The following is a 10,914-nucleotide window of genomic DNA, read 5'->3' as shown; positions in this document are numbered from 1 at the left end:
AAACAAAATTTAGGCACCATTCTGGCTGGCAACAGATTCAGTGAGATAGTATGAGAGCCATAGCGCATCGTAGGAGGTTCAGGCCAGGTTTATCAACTCCCTCTTCTTTACTCCTTCTCTCTCCTCCTCCTCACTCTCTTATCAAGAAGTCTTGCCTCATTCATGGTAACAGGCTTCACATTTGCTTTTCCCATCAGCCCCCTAGGGAAGCGGACATTATGCTCTTGCAATAGGGGGGAAATCGGAAAGTCGCTGTTTTTGCATTTTTCATTTCATCCTTCTGTCCACGGTTTCTGTTGACTGGTAGATTTCCGCCTAGGAGCCATCCACAGAGGGCACCTGGGCCAAGAGAGTAAGGGAACCCTCATCCAGGGCGCCCCTGTTTTCCTCCCTGCCCTACTTTTCTTAGTGGTCTAACCACAGACATTTCTTTCCATCTCTTATGGAGAAGGCTGCCCCTGACTTTCACACCATTTCCTGCCAGCTTCTCATCATCCTCTGAACCGCCATGAGATAAAACCTGTCCACCTTAATAAAAATGGCAGGAAGGCACCCCGTGTGAATCCTGCTGCTTCCATCATGTCTCTGGCTGTGCTTCGGACCCCAGACCCCTCAGCTCTATGCTGGTACCTAGGGAGGAAAACAAGAAGAAAGCAACCAGCAGAATAAAATAACGTACTGACATTCTTCTTTGCATGGTGCTCGACACTGCTTCTTTAATTCTGCATCCACCCTGAAGAAGCATGTGACTGTTACCCCATTTGGTGGATGAGGGAGATGGGCACAGTGACGTAAGCAGTTCACTCGAGGTCTCAGAGCACTGGGTCTGAACCCACGTGGTCTTTCTGTGTGCTCAGTGTGCTGACCCATACGCTGACAGAACAGGACACTGTCCCCAAGGTACCCCGCAGATAAAACAAGAAGGAACTGGGTGGACATCCGAGCCTGAGAGCCAGAAAGGCATCCCAACAATTCACTCTACCCTGCGATAGAGGACTATTTGAGGCTGAAACAGTAGCCTAGAAACCCCCTCTGATAAGCATCTCAGGACATGCAGGTGGCCTTTGAAAGACAGCATGAGATTGCAGGGTCCAAGCAAACCCTCCCCCAGAATTAGCGACCATCCCCCTCAACCCCTGCAGCACATTCAGACCTGGAACGGCCCCCGCGGTCCACTTATCAGACGGTCATACCATGCAAGGACAATTCACTGCTCTGCCCCTATCTTATCTCCCGAATCTCACACATCATCCCCAAGTTGAGTTGCCAGTTCCCAGTTCCCCAGCTCCAGCAGCTCCATGGCAGGAGTTCAGAAATCTTGGATTCCCAGTGGCACAAGCCCCACTCCGGGCTGAACGCTGAGTCCGTGCCGGTTTTTCATAATTGGTTTTCAGAGCAGCCGGTTCCGTGATGTGTCATTGTTAGCAGTTGTAAAAAGATAACTCACATTTTTAAAAGCTTAAAGCTTGCTCGGTGCAGATAAAAACTGTGACAAATTATGTTCCGAAAAATCATAAAAGTGGAGAGAGACATGTTAATAACCAAAGGTGGTGTTTCATTTAGAGGTCAGCCAGAGCTATTAAAGTGGTCAGGAATTTCAAGCTTTGGCAGTAGTGATTTGACCATATCACTTATCTTCTGCAGCCCATGCCTAAGTATCTCCCTGGGTGAAAAATAATAATAATAATAATCATCCACAGACAGTAATACGGGAGGTCAGGGTGAACTGGGGAGAAAAGCAGTATTGCCAGAAGAAATCCAGCTTTCGAGATGTTCAAATCGACCAAGACCATTACATGCTTCGGTTCCCATGCTTTCACCCCCAGTATTCGAGAACATGCTTACACATGCGAACACCAACACACGCCCGACATATCCACTCGCCGTGTAAAATAGCCATGTGACGATTTTTCCGCAAGAAAAAAAAAATGGAGAGAAAATTGATCTGAAGATTTGGATGGCAAACACCACAAACAGGTATGTGAAATGTCATCTGGGTGTTCCAAACTTAAAAAGAAGTTTGATTTTTGTTTTTTTGTTTTGGGGGGTTTGTTTGTTCTTTGGTTCTTGTGTGTGTGTATGTATTTTCCTTTAGCTGAGATTGAAGTAAATGCAAAAGGTGAATGATCTTCACCCAGTGGGAGATGCTCCAAGGTTTATCCACACAGTGGGAGGGGAAGAGTTGGATGGAGTCTGGCCGTTGGTTGTCTTGAGAATGGGAGGTTGCCAAGCCATTGGCTGAACCCACAGAATGTGTGCCTCGCCAGCCTGTGCCCCCCGCCACAACCAGACTGCGTGTCAGTGTTACATGCAGTCAGTTTCTGAAAGTGAACGATCATTTTTGAAATTGACCTGTATCGCATGCCCTGGAGACTCAGATTGAGTAGGTCGTCTTCAAGGACAATACTATTAATAATAAGGCAAATAGTAAAACCATTCTAGACCATAGCGCTTGGAAAAATGCATGAACAACAAGTTGAGCTCCCTGAGTTTTGGCTTAGTGACAGACTGGACCCTGCTGAGCCAGTCACCTGACTTCTCTGAGCCTCAGTTTTCTCTTCTGTAAAATGCACGGGTCCCAGTGCTGGTCTCACAGGGTGTTGTAAGGATGTGCGTGGACGCTGTGTTCCCCACAGAGGCTCTGTCCTCCCTTCCCTTTCTTCAAGATGCTCTACATTTTCCAGGATGTTTTCATGTCTGGTAGTGATCAGCAAATTTCAGTCATTTCTCAAGTCACTTTTTCTCCCATGCCATTACCTGTTGGATCTTGGAGAGACACAAGGGAAAACAAAGGCTTGTAGATGGCAAGAGGCCTCTGCTCTAATAGGCAGATTGGCCCATAGTCGTGTATTTAAAAAAATAGTTTTGATCCACATCCTCTCAAAATGACAAAATAGTCTCTACTTGCTGATGAAAAACAGCATGTTGTCTATGGCGGCAGGTATATTCACGGTGAGAATCTTCCACTCGAGGGGGAGACTGTGGTGAAGAGCCCTTCCAAGGGCAGACAGTCGGCTTTTTAAACATCTGCCTGATTTTACCATAATGCAGAAGTCATAGCAGTTGAGAAATGGAAACTTTCTGTAAGGGTTATATAAAAGGCATGCTGTTTATCCACAGGCCAGACCATCGCATGTAACTCAGGCAGATATAAGGTAGCTGCATTTAATGCATTATACGTGAACATAATTGTACATTTATTTATGTTAATTCCACATAGATCTTCCATACCACTTAAGCACTGAGGAAGGAGAAGGAAATGAAAACAGGGGCATGGACCCTGTCATTTAAGCTCTGGAATGGATTCCTTAATAAAATGCAATAGAAGGTTTGAGGCCAAGAATCATACCAGTTATAAGTCCATGGTATTTAGGGCCATTCATGAAGGAATTATTACTATTTATTATTTGTTCCCCATCTACTAGGCACTCTGCTAACTGGGGAGTGGCTGATTAAAACTTCTGCCCTCGAGCAACTGCTTTAAAAAGAAATTACCTAAATTTCTTTGGCATCCTCACATGATGGAGGTAGTGTTCCCTAATTCCTTACCATTCTTAAAGATTCGGTTTCCTGTAAGTTACCAGAATTGCCTGTTTTTCAGCACATATTTGAAGCAGCACTGAATTGCAAATACTCTTGATAGATTCATTAGAACTTCAGTTTTTTTTCTCTTTATCCTACTTAAGCATACCACCCTCCTCAAAGGTCTGGGCATACCCAGGTGATCAATAGTGCCCTTTATTACGTTGCTTATAATAAAGATGGCGTGCATGCACACGCACGGCGTCTTGGAGTGAATGGTAGCCACTGCCTTACCCGACGCTCATCGACTATTCGTGCCTGATGGCGGACCAGGCCAAGAGTAATACGAGGATGACACTGATGACCCCCCACTGGGACCCGCGCTTTGACCCGGTGGTTTCTGTTTTCCTCCTCTCATAGTGGATGTCGGGATCTGAAGGGTGCATTTCCATCTAGCTGCTAAGGATATAAATAGGTATCCAGAAGACAGCCTCTCTTGGCCCTTTGTGCGTTACAGTGACTTCCTATCTTGTAGACACGTTTATGGGAAGGGTTCAAAAGGCAGAGATGTGGGGTGGCCCGGTGAATGCATCTCCTGCTGATTCATGGGGGGCAGGGCGGGGTATCCAGTGGTTCACAGAGAAGAGAGACATCTCCCATTGCTGCATGCAGCTGGTTTCCAGGGTGGTCAGAGGAGAATCTGCTTGCCATCATGGAAGAAAATAATAACCAAGCCAAAAACAACAGGTGTGACTTTTTTGAGTGGATATTTATTCTGGGGAAACTCTGCATTTGAAGCCATGGAATATGGCTTTGAACAGCTCAATGACTGAACTCATACCCAAGTCTAAAGCTAGGTCAGCCCTGACTTAGTTAATTGTGTGACTCTGAGAAAGTTCTTCAGACTCCCTGAGCCTCAATCGCCTCTTCCGTACAACAGGCTTGTAAACCAAGTGGGGTTTTTATATATAACACTTGGTAATGACCTCTCTGATGGAAACACTACCTTCTTTTGGCTTTTTGATGGTTGATGGCTTGTCCTGTGGGTCTCAGCTTCAGCATCACCTCCAAGAGGGATCCATGATCCCCTGAATGAACAGGTCGTCCTTACTCTGGTTCCCATCCCTGCTCCTTTCTGCCACCAAACTTCACAATTTGTGAGCCTGTATTTTATATACATATGTATTATATAATGTATATAAAATTATAGACTTCTTTATCTGCTTGATGATTTTCTTTCCTCTCTAGGGCAGGCTCCCAGTTTTCATCCTTTGAAGTGAAGTGAAGTGAAGTCGCTCAGTCATGTCTGACTCTTTGCGACCCCATGGACTCTAGCCTACCAGGCTCCTTCGTCCATGGGATTTTCCAGCAAGAGTACTGGAGTGGGTTTCCATTTCCTTCTCCAGGGGATCTTCCCAACCCAGGGATCGAACCCAGGTCTTCTGCGTCACAGGCAGACGCTTTACCATCTGAGCCACCAGGGAAGCCATCCTTTAGAGCCTTAAAAAGTGTCAGGCTTTTAAAAAAGTAGGTCCCCCAGAAACATCTATTAAATAAATCAATGAACATTAAAAAACCAAATCAAGAAAACAGTGTGTAAGGTGTATATTAAAAGGGAAGGGTTTGGACTTTTAAAATTTCATTTCATCCCTTTCCTCCATCTTTTTTCTTCCAGAGAGAAAGTATACAGCTTAAAATTGAAAAAAAAATCAGTGGATAAATTTTATGCATAAAAATGAAATGAATTTTAAACCTTCACTTGGGCAGAGACAAAATTCATATTAGAATTGACAGTCTGTTAATCACTATTCTTGGTGTAATCCAGTGAGAAACTCTGTTCCTTTTATAAGTTAAATTGATTCATACATATTGGCAAGTTAGCTATTTCCCTCAAAGGGAGTTGAATGTATTTGGGCTGTATATTAATACCTTATTATCTTTCTTATGCATCGATGACATGATCATTATTTCATCTCAGTGTGTTTATTAGAGTAAGTGCTTTTGGAAGGGGAAGTTAGAAAAAACCCACCTGTGCCCAGCAATCTTTTTAGGCAGGTACATATAAAATTCTCAGACCTGTGGCTGTAACTGTTCTCTGTAGGTCTTTGCTGACTGTGCCTCCAAGGTGTGTTATCAGCATGTCCCAGTCAGGACATACTGTTAGAAGATAACTCCAGTGTGTTCTTCAGATATGTCTTCTGCCCCAGTGCAAAAGGTGTTACATGTGCTTGCAACAGCTACGACTACTGGTCAACCTCCTGCTGGAAATCTGCTCGTTTAAATAGTCTTATTAGTGGGCCATGTTTATATAAGTTGGGAGGATGAACAGTGGGAACAGGTTGACCTTAGACAATTGCAACCCAGACAGGTCTGCAAGAGTTGGATTGACCTCATTAGCAACAGAATGGTCATCAGATTCAGTTAGGTCCCGCTACGAGACCAGTGCAAGAGAAAATCCGTCTGATCCCAAGATTCTTGAGCAGTAATATAAAGTTTTACTGAAGCCATGTAGAGAGAACACCGAGGGAGAATCATTTTATATACCACACAGCAAACCCCCTAAAAGGCCCATTTAACCTTACTTTCCCAAAGCCCTCTTGTCGTACCAACTGCCCCTCATTCTTTCTCTGCTGTTCCCCAGAGCACAGTGGCTCTCAAACCTTGTCAGGCACCAGAATAACCGGCAAGTTTGATTACAACCCAGACAGCTAGGCTCCACCCTAGAGGGTCTGATTCAGTGGGTCTGGGGATGGGATGGGAGAATCTGTGTCTCGAACACGTTTCCAGCTGGTGCTGATGCTGCAGGTACCTGGACCACACTCAGAACCTCTGCCTTATCAGTTCGAGATCTGATCACATCTCTGTGTGATCAAGTCCCTTCTATGTGAAAGGTGTTCGTAAATTAGAAGACAGAATTTGGTTGAGTAGCAACAAATCCACTGATGATCCTCCCATCCACTTCACATCTTTCCATCTTGTCTTTAGGTATTTCTTAAGGGACAGCATCACATGTTTTCTGAGATCAAAACACATTTGTACTGTGCCATTCCCTTGAGATAGTAGGTTTCCACTTTGCTTTTTCAAAATCAACTTGTTAATAATCTATTCTTGAGTTGTGCCAACACAAACTTTACCATCGTATAGTTTTCTGAAATGTCCTTTCCCCGTTTTTCTCTTCTGAGACAGAGACATTGTAGTGATTCTCTTCCTTTCTCCCTGTCTTCTTGAGCTGTTGCATTTCCCCCTGTGAATCTTTTCATTATCTCAGGATATTAATTATCCAGATGCATGGATTTGAACTATCTAGAATAATCATCCGAGGTGGCTGGATTGTTTCTTTATTCTTTGTGCCCACTCTGGAGTTTCATTTGCAATTTAAGCACCCCTTCCAGTTTAAATATCTCTTCCTGGTTGAGAAGGCTAAAGAAAATACCAATCTGGGTCAAATTTCCCTGGTGGCTTACAGTTCACCAAGTGTATTGCATGCAATATCTATTTAGGTATTATTTATTATTTCTCCTCCTTTTATAGATGAAGCAACTGAAATGTTGTACATGGTATGTAGTAGAGATTTAGTAAGTATTAAATTAACCAGTGAATGAATGAACGAATATCCATTACCTAACCCAGGCACTAGGCCAGTTCTCTTGTTCTTTGTTTTGCCCCAAACCTCAAGAGAAAGGCATCATTTTCTTAATATGAATGCAACATCCTTCTTCTTTCACTTTTTCTGAGGTATGTTCAGGTCAACAAAAGTAAGGTCATATGCAACCTGCAGACATGTTACCAGTGAATAAATAACTGGAATTTTTCAAATAAATCTTAACCCTTCTCCATCCATAGCACAGTTCACGGTCTGAACATTTCTACCAGTGTCTACCGTGCATTATTTGCATTTCTCAATTTTAATTTTAAATTAATTAAAATGAGTTCAGTTGCGGTAGCCACATTTTAGTTGTTCAGTAGCCCCACGTGGCTACTGACTATCATATTGGACAGCCCAGAAATGGAACATTTCTATTTTTGCAGAAAGTTCTACTGGCCAAATGCAGTGAAAAAAAAATCTATGCTTATGCATTTTCTATTAAATCAGTTAAATGGGGAGCTGGAAGTGGATTTTAGTGTTTCCTAGTGGTCGCTTTGAATTTTCCTGGTAGGAATAGACCCTTATTTAGCAAACAAAATTCCCAGATGAGCTGGAAGAAACACGATTGAGTTGTGCCTAAAACAATGAAAGCCCTGTGACATGTTGATATTCTAGGCCGGCGACTTTGCTTGTGGCATTTCGGAACAAGATTCAGCATCAGGAAAGTGTCACCCAAGTTGAAAGCGCCCCTGTAAGAAATGTCTCGGTTTGACCTAAAGTAAGTGGAAGAGACAGGGTACAGGAAAAGGAAGCTGTGGAGGACGTCTCAGTGATAAATGGTACCCTGTCATACCACATTTGACGTCTTAACAGGAAAAGGGGGCTGTTGAGCCAGATGTGGGTTAAGGGAAGAAGTTCAAACCTCTCTCTCATCTTCATTCTGTTTTCCAAGGCGCAGGTTGAGTTCACGAGCCCTGAGCTCAATCACGGCATATCTCTTCTGCCAAACAACAAGCCAGTCAGGGCAAATATGTTCCCCCGCGGAGGCCTCAGCCTTTCCCAAGAGCAGAACAGTTACAGGGCCTCTGAACTGTGGAGAGAGTGCAGCCAAGAGGGATGCGCTCCGCAGTCGCCATCAGTGGTCACAACTCCAGAGGTCGAGCGCGGGGCCCCGGAGAGAGTGCAGCCATCCCAGGCCCGCTGACTCTCCTTGGGCCAAGCACGGTCAGGCCCACATCTGTCAGGGTCTAGAGTCTCCGGTCTTCATGGATTGCTTTTCTTAAACACCAAGCAAAAAAACAGTGCTCCATCTTTGAGGACTCCAAATTTGCCTGCAATGCAGGAGAAGAACTGGGTTCGATCCCTGGTTCGGGAAGATCCCCTGGAGAAGGGAATGGCAATCCACTCCAGGATTCTTGCCTGGAGAATCCCATGGACAGAGGAGCTTGGCGGGCTACAGTCATAGGGTTGCAAAGAGTCGGACACGACTGAGCAACTAACGCTGTCTTTAGCCGAGCAGAGTTCATTTCCCTCCCGTCCGATTCTCCCCAGATAACTTGCACATCACCAGCACACTTATCTGGGTTTTCTATCAGCCTGAAAGGTTTGGAGTATGGATCTGTTTTCCAGACTGCCCGTCTGGCTGTCTGACCTACGGTTGTTCCCTCTCACAGAAATGCATGATGTTACCCTTGTTAAAACCACAATTAGTCTAAAGCCTTGACAGGAAATATCGGTTTGGTAAGACCAGCGATGCTGTTAATAGGAAGTCACATGATTTGTAGGGAGAGTGGGTGCGTGCAGTTGAATTTACACGATGTCTACTTATCGCTGATCTCTGGCTGCGGCTGCTGGCTACAGAACACAAAGGCTCGCGTGCACACAGGAGCCTCTGTCGTTCTAGCCAGGAGGCCAGGGCAGGGCCACCCTGCTAGGCCTCGAGGCCAGAGGATGTCAAGGGGCAGCTGGTGCCCGGTGTGGGAGGCTTTTGGAAACATGGATTCTTCCCATCCCATTTCACCTGAAAGGAAAGACCAGACTGATGGCCAGTCTTAAGGGTTGCTCCTAGCTACCCAGACTTGGCAGGCTGTTTCCATTATGACAAAAGGAAGTTGCCTCAGAGATGGTTAAAGAATCTGAGTCCCGTAAGAACAGCAGGCCCAATGACTGGAAGGGGTGTGGTTTGGAATTGAACTGATATGTGGTTCTGCCATATCCTAGCTTTGAGGCTTTGGCCTCAGTCTCCACATCTGTACAACGGGGTTGATGCTTCTCATAGGGAGTCAGTTTAGCTATTGGTCTGTAGCAGCGGGGCTGCTAATCCTTACCAGAGGCCATTGATTACATATTCTGTTCCAGGCATACTATCAAAGCCATAAAATATGACCATGGAAAGAGTGCATCATTACAGTTAATTCAAGGAGGAGGAATCATCTAATTAGCCAGGTAGTCACAACAACACGTCTTAATCCTTCTGAGTTTCTACTTCCTCGTCTATAAAATGTAGGCTTCCCAGGTGGTGCCAGTGGTAAAGAACCCACCTGCCAATGTAGGTAGATGCAAGAGATGTGAGTTCAATCCCTGGGTCAAGAAGATCCCCTGGAGGAGGGCATGGTAAGCCACTCCAGTATTCTTGCCTGGAGAATCCCATGGACAGAGGAGCCTGACAGGCTATAGCCCATAGGGTCACAAAGAGTCAGATACGACTGAAGCAACTTGGCACAAACGCACACCTCTATAAAATGTAGATAATACCTCTCACACATCGCTATTGGAAGAATTAAATGAGATCATGGTTAGCACAATTTTTGGTGTTAAGAAATGTGGACAGAAGCTAAGGAACTGGGATAGAAGTTAATAATACTATTATTAACGTTATTACTACTCTAACTCTCGTCCACCCGGTGCTGCCTCAGCTACCATTGAGGTAGCTGGGGCTATTTTGTCCTGCAGACAAAATAAAACTGCAGATTCTCAGTCAATGAATAGCTGTTGTAATTACTATGCTCAGAGTGTCCAGTGGAGTGCTACTGGAAATGCCGAAGTTGCATTTAGCCACTACTGAACACATCTGTGGGAGATGTGAGCCATAACAAAACACACCAATTAAGAAGAAAGAAAATTAAATGTTTGGTTGGTCCAAGAAACGTATGCCTCGAAAGTAGTCTGTGCATTTACGTGTTTCGTTGCAAAGCCCTGACGGCCTGAAGGAGTGTGTGTGTACTCTAGAGCCAGGAGCAAAGGAAGGACATTCGCATTGTGTTTATTTTCCTTTTGGCTTTTCTTACAACCTTGACGAGCCTGTGAGCTGCTCCATCCTGGACTGAGACTGTGCTCTGCTAGGTCTCAAGCCCATTCCCTGGGAGACCTCGGGGAGTCACCTCCCGGCTGATAAGACAGAGGTCAGCTCCAGCCCAGGGGTCCTCAGCTGGGAGCCGTTGGTCTTTAGTTGGAGTTACGACTGTTATATAATTTCAGAGCCAGGTTGGATCGTCCCTCCTTGCGTCTCCCTCCTTCTCCCCAAAAGCAGAGCAGAAAGACAAGGGCAAGATTCTGTCCCTGCGGTTAGCAAGTTTCACTTATTCAAAGGAATCTGTTCCTCCCATCCAGGGTAAGTCATTATGCAATCAGTATAAAGAAAAGTCGGAATAAAACTAAAGGAAAGGAGCGAACATATCTATATATATATTAAAAAAAAAGAAAACAACAAACGACCCACAGCCAGCTAAATTCAACTAAAAACTGAAATCCTAATACATGTGACAGGGTATTGTTTGTTTGCGGTTATTTTTCTCTCCAATAACGCT

General features: G+C 44.7%; 1 non-coding gene across 1 annotated transcript; it reads right to left on the bottom strand.

The window, feature by feature from the left end:
- Nucleotides 1-4,934: 4,934 nt before the first annotated feature.
- Nucleotides 4,935-5,006, bottom strand: TRNAH-GUG. The gene has a single exon. It is a non-coding gene; the product is annotated as a tRNA-His (tRNA).
- Between the last annotated feature and the right edge of the window lie 5,908 nt (nucleotides 5,007-10,914).

Source organism: Bubalus bubalis, chromosome 18 (assembly GCF_019923935.1).
Source record: "Bubalus bubalis isolate 160015118507 breed Murrah chromosome 18, NDDB_SH_1, whole genome shotgun sequence".
In the NCBI taxonomy this organism is placed as follows: domain Eukaryota; kingdom Metazoa; phylum Chordata; class Mammalia; order Artiodactyla; family Bovidae; genus Bubalus; species Bubalus bubalis.
Note: the sequence above shows the minus strand (reverse complement) of the source record. Positions and strands in the feature narration are given on the sequence as shown.